The sequence below is a fragment of the Triticum urartu genome, chromosome 7A, assembly GCF_056163025.1.
Source record: "Triticum urartu cultivar PI428250 chromosome 7A, HENAU_Tu73, whole genome shotgun sequence".
Lineage (NCBI taxonomy): Eukaryota > Viridiplantae > Streptophyta > Magnoliopsida > Poales > Poaceae > Triticum > Triticum urartu.
In genome coordinates this window covers 44,117,388-44,132,920 of record NC_141879.1, presented here as the reverse complement: position 1 = coordinate 44,132,920, position 15,533 = coordinate 44,117,388, and positions in this window count along the sequence as shown.

Below are 15,533 nucleotides of genomic sequence, written 5' to 3'. Positions count from 1 at the left end.
TCATCCTTGGCCATGAACTACTCACGCGGGAATCACTAGTAGAAACACAGGGCTATGGTCCAGGCCGGCTCAGCCCATTAATCCCGGTTCAGTGTAGAACCGGGACTAATGTGGGCATTGGTCCCGGTTCGTGAGCCCAGGGGGCCGGCCGTACCACGTGGGCCATTGGTCCCGGTTCGTCTGGACCTTTTGGTCCCGGTTGGTGGGACGAACCGGGACCAATGGGCCTCGCCCCTGGCCCACCACCATTGGTCCCGGTTGGTGGCCTGAAGCGGGACCAAAGGCTCCCCTTTAGTCCCGGTTCTTGCCACAAACCGGGACCAATGAGGTGCCTATATATACCCTCGCCCGCGAGCAGAGCACTCCAGTGCTCTGTTTTTCTCTAGCCGGCGAGGGGAGGGGTTTGTGGTGCTCTAGCTCACCTCCTATGCACATGAGGTGTTCGATGGAATGCCCGAGTCACACTACTTAAACTTTCTCCTCTCGAAGCTCGACCTCCAAGCTCCATTTTCCTCGAGATTTGTCTAGATTTAGCGGTCCGTCACGCCCCGTCCCCGTCTTCACCGCCGTCGATCACCCGCGCTGATCTCATCACCGACACCACCGTGGTGAGCCTCTTGTTCTTATCTTCTTTCTGAAAGGAAAAATATTCTTACTTGTCTGTTTAGATAGATACTTGTATCATTTTCTTACATTTATTATTGCATCTTATATAGTGCGATGGTTTTGGTATCCGCCCCCGTCGGCCCTCGTCCTGTCTATGATTCGGATTTGGTATGTATATTATCTTCATAACTATTGGTTCATTTATTGTTTATGAAAATTATGCCGACCAACGTGACATAGATTTTATTTATCTAGGATGTATGTGAATCGGAAATGCCAACCGACCCTATTGTCAAGAGGTTAAATTTAGTTGAAGAAGAAAACAATTTGTTGAAGGAAAAAATAAAAAAAATTGAGGAGGAGAAGATGATATTGGAGTTGCATGTTGCGGATGTCGTCGATGATCACAAGATCAAGATGGATGCAATGCGCTTGAAGATTAGAAAGATTAGAAAATATGCCATTCATACCGAGGCTTGGTATCATTATGCCGTTGGATCAATTGTTACCTTGGTTGCGATTATGATCGCATTTGTTTTCGCATTGAAATGTTTTACATAGTTTCAATGTATGGTTTAATTAATTAGATGCTCTGGAGAGCTATATGTTGTTAGATGAGAACTCTGTATGCACTTTGGTTTTAATGTGATGATGAACTTCTATTAATTTGGACACTTAATTATATATAATGCACACAGATGAACCGGCAATGGATGTACGGTGACAGACACACCCGCGAGTACATTAAGGGCGTGCATGAGTTTCTCGATGCGGCTGAGGCAAACAAGCAGAATGGTTTTATGTGTTGTCCATGCACTGAATGTGGGAATACGAGGTCTTACTCTAACCGGAAAATCCTTCACTCCCACCTGCTTTACAAGGGTTTCATGCCACACTATAATGTTTGGACGAGGCTCGGAGAAATAGGGGTTATGATGGAAGACGGCGAAGAAGAAGAGTACGATGACAACTATGTGCCCCCTGAATACGGTGATGCTGCAACGGGGGGAGCTGGTGAAGATCAAGAGGAACCAGACGATGTGCCCAATGATGCTGCCATGGGTGAAGCTGCTGAAGATAAAGAGGAACCAGACGATGTGCCTGATGATGATCTCCGCCGGGTCATTGTCGATGCAAGGACGCAATGCATTAGTCAAAAGGAGAAGCTGAAGTTCGATCGCATGTTAGAGGATCACAAAAAAGGGTTATACCCCAATTGCGAAGATGGCAACACAAAGCTCGGTACCGTACTGGAATTGCTGCAGTGGAAGGCAGAGAATGCTGTGGCTGACAAAGGATTTGAGAAGCTACTGAAAATATTGAAGAAGAAGCTTCCAAACGATAACGAATTGCCCGACAGTACATACGCAGCAAAGAAGGTCGTATGCCCTCTAGGATTGGAGGTGGAGAAGATACATGCATGCCCTAATGACTGCATCCTCTACCGCGGTGCCTACAAGGATCTGAACAAATGCCCGGTATGCGGTGCGTTGCGGTATAAGATCAGACGAGATGACCCTGGTGATGTTGACGGCGAGCCCCTCAGGAAGAGGGTTCCTGCGAAGGTGATGTGGTATGCTCCTATAATACCACGGTTGAAACGTCTGTTCAGAAACGAAGAGCATGCCAAGTTGATGCGATGGCATAGTGAGAACCGAAAGAAAGATGGGAAGTTGAGAGCACCCGCTGACGGGTCGCAGTGGAGAAAAATCGAGAGAAAGTACTGGGATGAGTTTGCAAAGGACCCAAGGAATGTATGGTTTGCTTTAAGCGCGGATGGCATTAATCCTTTCGGGGAGCAGAGCAGCAATCACAGCACCTGGCCCGTGACTCTATGTATGTATAACCTTCCTCCTTGGATGTGCATGAAGCGGAAGTTCATTATGATGCCAGTTCTCATCCAAGGCCCTAAGCAACCCGGCAACGAAATTGATGTGTACCTAAGGCCATTAGTTGAAGAACTTTTACAGCTATGGAATGGAAACGGTGTACGTACGTGGGATGAGCACAGACAGGAGGAATTTAACCTTAAGGCGTTGCTGTTCGTGACCATCAACGATTGGCCCGCTCTCAGTAACCTTTCAGGACAGACAAACAAAGGATACCACGCATGCACGCACTGTTTAGATGACACTGAAAGTATATACCTGGACAAATGCAGGAAGAATGTGTACCTGGGCCATCGTCGATTTCTACACAATATGTTCCCCTTTGAGAGGTTCATGGGAGTCCTAAAGAAATATGTCCGTAACCGCGATAGGCCAGAAGGAAGCATCTCCATGGGCCATCAAACAGAGGATGTTATCGGGTTTTGTGTTGACTTCATTCCTGGCCTTAACAAGATAGGTCTCCCTAAATCGCGGTATGAGGGGAGACTGACTGGAAAAGGCACTCTGGGAAGAGACTCAATAATATGCAGGGACGGATATTCTTGGTCTCAAGCACACTACACAGTTCTACAGAACTCTACCTTGGTGACCCCGTATGTCGATGAACACAAGAACAGTCTGCGCTCCAAACACCCGGAGCAGTGCGACGACTGGATTACATGTGAACACATCAGGACTTTCAGCAGTTGGTTGGAAACACGTCTCAGAGGTGACAACACTGTTTGTGATGAGTTGTACTTGTTGTCGAGGGGACCATCTTTGACTGTATTGACTTACAAAGGATACGAGATAAATGGGAATACATTTTACACGATCGCCCAAGATAAAAAGAGCACCAACCAAAACAGCGGTGTCCGCTTTGATGCAGCAACCGAGAGCGGAAAGGACACATATTATGGTTACATAGTGGACATATGGGAACTTGACTACGGACCTGATTTTAAGGTCCCTTTGTTTAAGTGCAAATGGGTCAATCTGTTAGGCGGCGGGGTACAGGTAGACCCACAGTACGGAATGACAACAGTGGATCTGAAAAATCTTGGGTACACTGACGAACCGTTCGTCCTAGCCAATGATGTGGCACAGGTTATCTATGTGAAGGACATGTCTACCAAACCAAGAAAAAGAAAAGATAAGGAAGCGAATACATCATACGATGAGCCAAAGCGCCACATAGTTCTTTCAGGAAAAAGGGACATCCTGGGAGTGGACGGCAAGACAGACATGTCTGAAGATTATGAAAAGTTTCATGAAATTCCTCCCTTCAATGTCAAGGCTGCCCCAAGCATCCTGATAAACAATGAAGATTATCCATGGTTACGGCGCAATAAGCAAATGACACAAGCAAAGAAAAAGTGAAGACTTTCTCCCACAATAAGCAAATTCTATGTGGGTGAAATTATGATACCATCCCAACTTTCAACTTTTTCAGAGTTCATTTGAAATGCTTTCATGTCTTATGGTTCGAAACTTTGATACTTCGAAAGTGATTGTCCATTTTGTACACGAAGTGCATCAAGTTTTTGTCGTAAACCTCTCTACTTTTTGGAACATGCTATGTGGGTGAAATGATGATACCATGCCAACTTTCAACCTTTTCAGAGTTCATTTTGAAATGCTTTCCAATTTCAGAGTCATTTAGCTCAAAGAATGAATTAATAGCAAACAGAATGAACTACAAAACTTTTATGAAAATAAAAACAATCAATTAAAATATTATGTTATGATCAACTAAAATAAAACTATAATATTCTTCAATAGCAAAAAGAATATAATTTGTGTGACCTAAAATCAAACTATAAGTATTTAATTGTAAGTATAAATAAAAAATAAATAGCAAAGAAGAAAAAAATTCTAATTTTAAAGTAAAGTTATTCATAAACTAGTGATTCACACAATTTTTTAAAAATTCAAATTTAAACTATTTAAAATTTAAAACTAATGGCACTAACAGAAAGTTTATAATTTTTGTGACCTAAAAGCAAAAAGAAATCACTAAAAAAACTGTAATTATTTAGTTTTAAGTAGAAACAAAAAATAAATAGAAAAAAAATCCTAATTTTATAGTAAAGTTATTCATAAACTAGTGATTCACACAAATTTTTAAAAATTCAAATTTAAACTATTTAAAATTTAAAACTAATGGCACTAACAGAAAGTTTATAATTTTTGTGACCTAAAAGCAAAAAGAAATCACTAAAAAACTGTAATTATTTAGTTTTAAGTAGAAACAAAAAAATAAAAAACCAAAAAAATGTAGAAATAGAAAAGAAAAAACCAAAAAAAATGCCACCTACTGGGCCTCCACGGCCTGAATACGACTAGAAACCCTACATGGGCCAGGATTCAGGCCCGCAGAGGCCCAATAGGCCCACAGGCAGTAGCAGTTTAGGCCCGAAAGCCTGCATTTGAGAGGAGCTCGAAAGGGGAGGCAGAGCAGCGCTTATAAACCAGTATCGGCGCCCTTCAGCTAGCGATGTGGGACTAAACTTCTGGGCGCGGGGCGCACAAGGGCATTGGTCCCGGTTGGTGGCACCAACCGGGACTAAAGGGGCCATTGGTCCCGGTTCGTGGCACCAACCGTGACCAATGCCACCCTTTAGTCCCGGTTGGTGGCACCAACCGGGACCAAAGGTCGCCGCTTCCCGCCCTTTGGCCTGCCGAAAATTGACCTTTGGTCTCGGTTCGTGGCACCAACCGGGACTAATGCCAACCTTTAGTCCCGGTTGCTGTCACGAACCGAGACTAAAGCCTATTCTATATAAGGAAGCACTTAGCATTTTTTCATTCTCATCCTGCAGTTGCCCCGACGCCGCCCGCCCCCATCGTCGCCGTCGCCCGCGCCCATCGTCGCCGTCGCCCGCGCCGCGCGCCGCCCCGGCCCGCCCCCGTCGTCGTCGCCCTCGTCCCTGCGCCGCCCCGCACCGCCCTCGTCCCTGCCCCGACGCCGCCCGCCCCCATCGTCGCCGTCACCCGCGCCGCGTGCCGCCCCGGCCCGCCCCCGTCGCCGTCGCCCACGTCGCCCGCGCCGCGTGCCGCCCCGACGCCGCCCGCCCCCATCGTCGCCGTCGCCCGCGCCCATCGTCACCGTCGCCCGCGCCGCGCGCCGCCCCGCCGTCGCCGTCGCCGTCCCCCGCCCGCCCCCATCGTCGCCGCCGCCGTCGCCCGCCCGCCCCCATCGTCGCCGTGGCCGTCGCCCGCGTCGCCGTCGCCGTCGTCCTCTGGTCCGGCCGCGGCGCCCTAGCTAGCATATTTTTTTTTGTTATATGCTTTTTTTTTCTGTTATATGCTTTTTTCTGTTATATGCTTTTTTTCTGTTATATGCTTTTTTTTCTGTTATATGCTTTTTTTTCATGTATATATGCAAAAAATAGTAAATATGAAAGAATATAGGATTTTTTTCATATGATTTTTTTCATAGATTTTTTTCTGTTCGTATGCAAAAAATAGTAAATATGAAGGAGAATAAAGAATATAGGATTTTTTTCTGTTCATAGATTTTTTTGGTGATATTAATTATTGTAAATATGAAAATGTTTGTATATTCATATGAACAAATGAATTAGAAGAGGGGGTCGAGAGGGGGTCTAGGGTCGCCGAGGGGGGAGAGGAAGACGAGGAGAAATAAATAAGAAGAAGAAAAAAGAAGAAAAAGAAGAGGAGAAGAAGAAAGGAATAGAGGAGAAGAAGAGAAAAATAGAATATATATTCTATTTTCTCTTTTCTCCTCTATTCCTTTCTTCTTCTCCACTTTTTTTTTCTTCTTTTTTTTCTTTGACACGTGGGGGGGGGTCGAGAACGCCGGACATTCATGAGAGAGGCGAGGAAGAAGGGGAAGAAGAGGAGAGGAAGAAGAGGAAGTCTTCTCCTCTATTCTTTCCTCTCTTCTTTTTTCTTCTTCTTCTTCCTCTTTATTTTATCGGGAACGAGGGTCGTCGAGAGGGTCGCCGAGCGGTAGAGGAGAAACCCTAAATATAAAGTATCGTCGGTGTGAGATACATGTACCGTCGGTGTCGACACTACATCCACATCCCACAAGTGGCGCGGGCTTCGACCCCCACGTCACTTGTGGGACGTGGATGTAGTGTCCGACACCGAAGGCCACATGTATCTCACACCCACGATACTTGCTAGCTATTTAGGGTTTCCTCTACCGAAAAGAAGAGGAGAAATAAATAAGAAGAAGAAAAAAGAAGAAAAAGAAGAGGAGAAAAAGAAAGGAATAGAGGAGAAGAAGAGAAAAATAGAATATATTCTATTCTTCTCTTTTCTCCTCTATTCCTTTCTTCTTCTCCTCTTTTTTTTTCTTCTTTTCTTCTTCTTCTTCTTCTTCTTCTTCTTCTTATTAGCCGGAAGTAGAGAGAGGTTTCCTAGTGTCAAAGTATTGAAGAAATCCATGCCTTCATCATTAGCCGGAAGTAACCAGGGCATGTTGGTACGAAGTTCTGCAAAGTTATTCTGGAATGGAGTCCCGGATAGAATAATCCGCTTTTTGGTACGAATTCAGCAAAGGCCTTCCAAATAGCGATATTCGGAAGGCTCTTGCTGAACTTTGTACCAAAAAGCGAATTATCCTATCTGGGACTCCGTTCCAGAACAACTTTGAAGAGCTTCGTACCATCATGCACATGTTACTTTCGCCTAATGATGAAGACATGGTTTTGTTGAATCCTTTGACACTAGGCAACCTCCCGACCCCTCGGCGATCCTCTCGAACATGAGAGGAAGAAGAGGGTCGTCTAGGGGTCGAGGGTTCCAGGGTCGTCGAGGGTTCGAGGGGTCGAGGATCGCCGAAGGGTCGAGAGAGGTTTCCTAGTGTCAAAGTATTGAAGAAATCCATGCCTTCATCATTAGCCGGAAGTAACCAGGGCATGTTGGTACGAAGTTCTGCAAAGTTGTTTTGGAATGGAGTCCCGGATAGAATAATCCGCCTTTTGGTACCAATTCAGCAAAGGCCTTCCAAATAGTGATATTCAGAAGGCTCTTGCTGAACTTTGTACCAAAAGGCGGATTATCCTATCTGGGAGTCCGTTCCAGAACAACTTTGAAGAGCTTCGTACCATCATGCACATGTTACTTTCGCCTAATGATGAAGACATGGTTTTGTTGAATCCTGAGACACTACGCAACCTCCCGACCCCTCGGCGATCCTATCGAACATGAGAGGAAGAAGAGGATAAAAAAAGAAGAGGAAGAAGAAAAAAAGAGGAGAAGAAAGAATAGAGGAGATCTTCTCCTCTATTCTTTCTTCTCCTCTTATTTTTCTTCTTCTTCCTCTTTTTTTTATCGGGAACGAGGGTCGTCGAGGGACATAGATGTAGTGTCGTCGTTGTCGATATATACCCCCTCCCGATAGCTTACTATGATTAGGTAGCTAGTTCTACGTTTGGCACTAATATATCCATCTATCATGTTTGAATAATAATTGCCATGTTGTAAATATTTGTAGAAACTATGGACACCGCCCTAGACGAAGCAACAAAAGAAGCGTTGTTGAGGGACATAATCGCAGAAGGAAGTGATGCCATCTCGTTGTTTCTCAACGAAACCGATGGTCTGGAAGGACAGGGTGAACAAGCTGGCTACGGTGACCTAATGCCGGTGCAAGAAGAAGAACATGAGGACGGCTCCGGTGACCGAACCGAGTCCGGCCAGGTATATATATTAGTTAAGCCTATGTTGACTAGCTGATTGATGCATTCATTGTTTTGGTATGTACACATATTAATTAAGTCTTTGTTCTTTTTTCTAGCCCTCCGGATCGAGCACAACTTCGGTAAAGAGACGAGGCCCGAAGAAAAAGTTGAGCTCGGATGAAAAGTTTGAGATCATAGCAATCGCGCCCGACGGCCAACCTATTGAACCCCTCCGGACAAATAGCGCATTTGTTGTTCAGTGCGGGGTTCTGGTTAGGGACAAGATCCCGATAAGCATCCAGCAATTGTTTAAGCTGGCTACAGAAGACCCTGAGGTCTCTTATGTCAATGATATGCAGAAAAATGATCTTTGGACTGAGCTGAAGTCAAATTTCACCCTACCGCCTGAGGATAATCCAGAGAACCCAGTTAAAGAGAAATTAATCAAGTCTTTTGCTCTGAAGAGGATGGCAGAACTATTCAGGAGGTGGAAGAAAGAGCTGAATAAGTTTGTCGAAAATAATGAGACACCAGAATTCAAGGGCAGATATGAGAATATCAGAGATCACTGGCCCGCATTTGTGGCCCACAAGACATCGGAAAAGAGTAAGAAGATGTCGGCGAAAAACAAGCAAAATGCTGCGAAGAAGAAGCTTCACCATCGCACGGGGTCAGGTGGCTACCTCGTAGCCCGGCCTAAGTGGTCCAAGACTGAGAATGATCTGGTTCATAAAGGGATCGAACCAGAGACAATTAACTGGCCAGACCGTTGCCGGACTTGGTTCTTCGGGGCTGGCGGAACCCTGGACCCTGAAACAGGGAAGTGCATTTGGACGAACGATCAAATGGACATACCAGTCAGTAAGCTTAAGCAGTATATCGAAGCAGCGCAGGAAGGGACGTTCTTTCCAGACAGAGAGAACGACGAGCTCACAATGGCCCTCGGGAATCCTGAGCACCCTGGACGGACACGAGGCACGCCAGGCTCCGTTCCGTGGAAGGTTGGGTTTCCGGACGCAGGCGGTTACAAATCCCATGAGAGGAGGAAAAAAGTGCAGCAGACCCAAATGCAGGCGCTGCAAGCAAGGGTGGACGTGATAGAGGAACGAGAAGCAAATCGCAGCAAACGTACTGCCGAAGCCTCCCCCGAAGCTACCCCGCCATCTCAGCGCAGAAGCAGCGTGGCTTCCACCGAGCTGCTTCAGCTAGAGCATGCCTTGACGGCTCCTGCCAGCTATCCCGTGGATGCTATCACGGAGTCTCAAAATTGCCACCTTATGACGCAATGGATGAATTTGAAGGTCAAGGCAGCTGTTGGCTCTGTTTATCCTACTGAACCCGGCGCAACTTTTCACTGCCGGCCGATTCCAGAAGGATATGCTAGGGTGATGGTGGATGAGATAACGGAGGGATTTGAGGACCTCCAGCTTGACCACCCTACCGGTGAAGGGGAGACTCGGCTGGGGTCTGCTCTGAAGACTCCATGCCTATGGTGGAAGGACCTCATCAACCTTCCGAACTGGACGCCACCGCCTCCTCCTCCTCCTCCGGCGAGTCAGGGCACTCCGCTTCCACCGCCTCCTCCTCCTCCGGCGAGTGACGATCAGGGCCCTCGGCCGGCTCCTTCTCCGGCGCGCGGCGGCACTCTGCCTCCTTCTCCGCCTGCGCCGATGCGCCCGAGCAGCCCGCCTCCTCCTTCTCCGCCTCGTCAGCAAGGGCGGAAGAGACCTGCCGCCGCTCCAGCTGCTCCGGCGCGTCGTAGTCCTTCTCCTCCGCCGCTTAAGCAAGTAAAGAAGACAACCGCTACGTCTGCTCGGTCGGCGTCTAGCAGTACAACCAGAGGCGGGAGGACATACAGATTCGGTCCTTCTCTGAAGACTCCAGAGAAGTTACCATACGAGAGGACCCAGGAGGAGAACGCCGAGATCGCGCGAGAAGAAGTGAAGAAATTCTTTGAAGGGGTGAAAGCAAAGAAACATCCACCTCCGGAGGAGAAGGTAGATCGGGTGAAAGTGAAGCGCACTCTGGCTGCCCTGACAAAAACACCGAAGTCTGATTCGCCGAAAGGAAACTATGACCGCATTATTGGAAAGGAATTTGCCGAAGCGGAGCGGTCGGGAAGTACTGTCAGTGATCAAAGGCTGAAACAACGACGAGCTGGGAAACAAATTGCCCAGCTCGGCGAACAAGCGAAGCAATCGTGCCCCCCGCTCAAGGTGCCTAGCCACAACGTCGATAATGATCCGAGGATGGTGCCCGGTTATAGCAATCCTGCAGATTACCTGCCCGACGAAGTACATTATGACCCCATGGACGTGCAGATACAAAGATACGAGTACGGGAAGCCTCTCGTCAAAGATGAAAGATCTCTATCAACGATGATGCGAAGATTGCATGATTGGTACTTGAAAATCTGCAGAGACTCTGGGGGGAGGAGTACTTTGTATGCGAGAGTTAAACCGGAGCATGACCTCGTTGGAATTGATCTGTTGCCTGTTCCATTTGAGGAGTTCTATCAGTTCTTCAATCAATTGGCCCTCCATAAAGCAACTGTCACCTGCTACTGTCTGTAAGTAGTACTACTTCTGTCATTAAGTTTCTCTATATAGCTTAGCTCTTTCATTGCATGTATTTATAATCATCCTCACTATATTATGCAGATTGAAGATCATCGAATTGAAGAAAAGACAAGTCGGTGATATTGGGTTCATTAACACAAATCTCATAGATGCAACTCAGGTTAAATTTCATGCCGCAGAAACCGAGGCCAGCATGCTAGAATCGTTGATAATAAATCAAAACAAAGATATAATACTCTTTTCTTACAACTTCAAGTGAGTGTTACTGTCTTGTGCGTATTCGGTTTCCCTTATATATTAGTCAAGGTTATAGTAATGTAATTGATGAGTTATGCATGCGTGTGCAGTTTCCACTATATTCTCCTACATATTAAGCTTGAGCAGGGACTAGTAACCGTCTTAGACTCAAGACGAAAAGATCCCAAGGACTATGCAGACATGACTCAAATACTCGAGAAGTAAGTTAAATTGATCATTATCCACCATATCAGCAACTTTGTTCATTTCCTGATATATCAAGTAATTGTTTTCTTTGTTCGGCAGGGTTTGGAGAAAATTCACCAGAAAAGCTCCGGGACTGCCGAAGGAGCTGCAATTTAGACATCCGAAAGTAAGTACTAGCTATAGTAGCATTTTAAGCGCATCTACTAGTCATTCAAGCGCTAGTTTCATCAATACCATTTGGCATTCTTGCTTATCAGTTTGATTAACCTCTATTTCTTGTAAAGTGGTTGTGGCAGCAACAAGGGAATGATTTCTGTGGTTACTATGTTTGCGAGTCCATCCGCCACACGACCTGTGAGCGGGGCTACACTGACAAACAATATGAAGTACGTAAATAACAACATTCACAATTTTATTTTATTACCATCATTTGTGTTGAGTTTCATTCATTCATATATATATGTATTGACCCCCTTCTTTAAATTAGATGTTTCGGAAGTGGGATGAACTCCTAGCACCAGCTCGCATGCGAGGAATTCAAGAGGAATTGGCGGCATTCTTTCTTGACCACGTGATCCCTGAAGACGGAGAATTCTATGTTAACCCTGAGTCCGTATGATTATATTTGTAAGAGATAATTACTGTATATATGTAGCCGGTAGTGTCAGATAGATATACGAGAACTTGTTGTTCGACCAATCTCTCGAAGAAGGAGAGGTGGTCGATATCACTTCTCTCTGTATATATGCATATATGTTCATGATGATCTTCTGTTTCCTTCGTTTGCTTACTAGCTAGCTAGCGTGTCTAGTCCTCTCTATATACGTATGTATAGTACGTAGCGTCGACCAAGCACAGACATAACAGAGGACACTTCTCTCTATTAATTATAACTAGCTAACACAATATATGAAACACCTAAATTAACCCCCTAAAACCCCCAACCCCCCCCCTTTCAAAAAAAAACAAAAACCCCAGCCACAGAAGTGCTGACGCGTGGATGCCTATTGGTCCCGGTTGGTGCCACCAACCGGGACCAAAGGGTCTCCACGTGGGCAGTGCGCAGAGCCCAGTCAGGAGACCCTTTGGTCCCGGTTGGTGGCACCAACCGGGACCAAAGGGTCTCCTGACTGGGCTCTGCGCACTGCCCACGTGGAGGGCCTTTAGTCCCGGTTCTGGATTGAACCGGGACTAAAGGGTGGAGGTATTAGTACCGACACTTTAGTCCCGGTTCCTGAACCGGGACTAAAGGCCCTTACGAACCGGGACTATAGGCCCTTTTTCTACCAGTGAATACTACTTTCTCCATTTTCTTATACAAGGCCACTATCAAAAATATATTTTGCATATATCCAAGGCCACCAACAGTAATCGAGACAAAAATTAATAATATTTTCTCATACTTAAGAACTTGTTTAATACTTGTATGCATGTAGTCATAATGACACTCAGCTACTTCTCATTCCTTCCTTGCATGCATGTGGCGTATTAATTATCCTAGTTAAGGAACTGAAAAGTGTTAAATTTAAAAGTAGTCATTAAATTTTATCTTGGTACCTGTAATTTGAGTTTGTGGCCTTGTATACGGGAATGGAGGGAGTACCAACGATTTCAAACAGAAAGGTTGACGGTTCAGTATACAAAGTTCGGAAACTGGAGAAGAAGCACCTAGTTTGCTTTGATAGTGGCAATAGTCTATGCACGAGCTCTCTGACCTGCATCATTGCAGCTTCCTCGCACAAGGCTCTCAGCTCACTCCCAGAATACCCTAGGGACATATTCACATATAGATAGGCTTCATCATTTCAAACATGAACATAGAACAGAAGATGGAATTTACCTTCAGTCTCCACATCAAGCCTCTCCAGATCATGATCTGTAATATAATTGATTGTCAAATAGAAAGTCTCATTATTTTATACCACTAAACCATGAGATCGACCTAGTATTGGTTCATCGTATAAAAAAACTAAAGAATAGATTACCAAACAACATCGTTCCAACATTGTCCAATATTGATTCATATATAAAAACTTAACACTGGATTCCCAAACAATATCTTTTCATTGTAGTTCGAATAGATACTTGTCTTCGTCTATCTCGCCATCCTAGTGCATGGTAGGAAGTCAAGGTAGAGGGCTTGTGGCCCAGTAGTACAGAGATGACAATAGTATCGGTGATCATGGGTCAAATGAATACACCATAAAAGTCCTAACAGCAAACCTCCCACCAACTCACAACAATATAATCGAATCAATGGAATGGTTGCAGCCTTAGGTAAAAAGACGACCAGTCCATTAAATGAAATATGTATGGTCGAGATGCATCCAATCGTATCAAAACCACATGATCCTATGACACAACAATGAGCAGTTCTAACATAAATGTGAACATACAAAATCAAAAAAAAAAGTTGAACAGAATACCACACATGTGCTAGAATTGAAGAAGCATGCACTCGCATAAGCTAATAAATGCCATTGAACACTGCCTTCACTCTAGTAATGCCCAAGATACAAACAAGGTCCCTTCCAATACCGTTGGTTCCAATTCCTACAACCCTGGCGGATAGATATAATACATATGTTAAATCAGCAGAGATAGGGCTGCATATAGATTAGCTGTATAGGCTTGGAAGGCACCGGGAATTATTATACGGTTACAAGATTGTTACGGGCGACAAATTTGATCCCTTCAACCTCTTTCACACAACTTAAATGGGCAATCTTGTGTGAATCAGCCTCGACGAGAGCTCAATCCACTCACAAGGAGTATAAATGCTTAAAGTTGGAAGGAGCCCATGTCCTTTCTATCATGTGGCTATTTTGCCGCTGGCTTTCAAAATGTTAGCTGTAGACCAGCAGTGTTGAGGGATGCGTTGGGAACAAAGAGGCATTTCCCCTGTAGACAATGCTTTTAGAAATTCCCCTGTTGTTGTTATATCTCGGTACCCATGATGGTTAGGATTGCTTACATAACCACCGTCCACAAATGGTGTTGCATTTGTACAAGCAACAACCTCAGAGCAATATTACTAGCATAGTCATTCATTTCTAAATTTGTGTAAATCTTCTTGCGGTGTAAAAATTTTTTGGTGTAGATACTTAGAGCATCCTAGTAGATTCCATGTTCTAAAAGTCCAAAACTCATCCCCTATCCCTAAATCTCAATGTCAATTTTTTTTAGGGGATTAAACATTTTTTCAGCTAGCAAACCCCATCCGGCCGTTATTAAACTTATCACAACATAATATTGCAATAATTAATAATTCAGTGCACACAATTTAAATACATAGCAAATTTAATGTTCTCAAACATGACCATGCAAATTCAAACACACAGACAGTCCAAATGAAGTAAGAATCAAAATGAACATAATAAAAGAGCACAAGATCAAGTGTTACGAAGGCGTTAATTTTTCTCAATGAGATCATGAAGTCTGTTGTGAGCTTGACGGTTCTCGATCCTTCAGTGTGCTTGGAGGAAGGCTTCGATCATGTTTGGAGAATTGGATTGTGTACATGGAATATGGCCATTTTACACAGTTAGGGAGGTTAAATCAAAATCATTATTATTATGTGTAGGCACTGATTTTATACAACATAAATCCATGTACAATTTTGGCTGATCCACATGGCTCATGAACCCGAGGGATTTTCCTTGTACATCATTTTACATTGTTACAAATCGGATTCTTGAATGGGCGTATGTGCAATGTGTGTCTTTGTGATACACATGCAACTTGCAATCTATTTAGTGATGTGGAGATATATATGGTTGTTTGGAAAAGGAGGTTAAAACCCCCGGCCTCTGCATCAATCGATGCATACAGCCATCTTTAATAATTATTCAACAAAGGTCTGACAAGAACATACATCAAGCCACCCGAAGCCACCACTCACAACTAAAAACTCGATAATGTGGAGTGCTCTCACTCACCATATGTAAAACCGGTGTCGTCGCAGATCCATCCACATAACGTATCGGAACCTAAAGCCAGTCTAGCAAATCTAAAGCGTACACCACATGCACACATTTTAGAAGTCTCCATCATCATCGAACCACTGACCCATCTACAGAAAAGAGATCCACATCATCCTTGCCAGTCCGGCCATCCGTCGACACCACCATGGCGCCTAATGGCACCACCTTCCTGCGCGCAAATTGCTAAGCACATCGCTCTCATCGCAGGTGCACCGCGGCACCATACCGCCAAGTACCACCAGCGGACACTGCTTGAAGTCTTTGGAACATCTGTCATGCGTAGCACCTGCCGAACAGGCATGACACAGCGTAGTACCTGTCGACCAGGCATGACTTGACATCTCGATCGAAGCTCCGTGCAAGATGAAGCCGCTTCACCTTCGGCCTCTATATTCT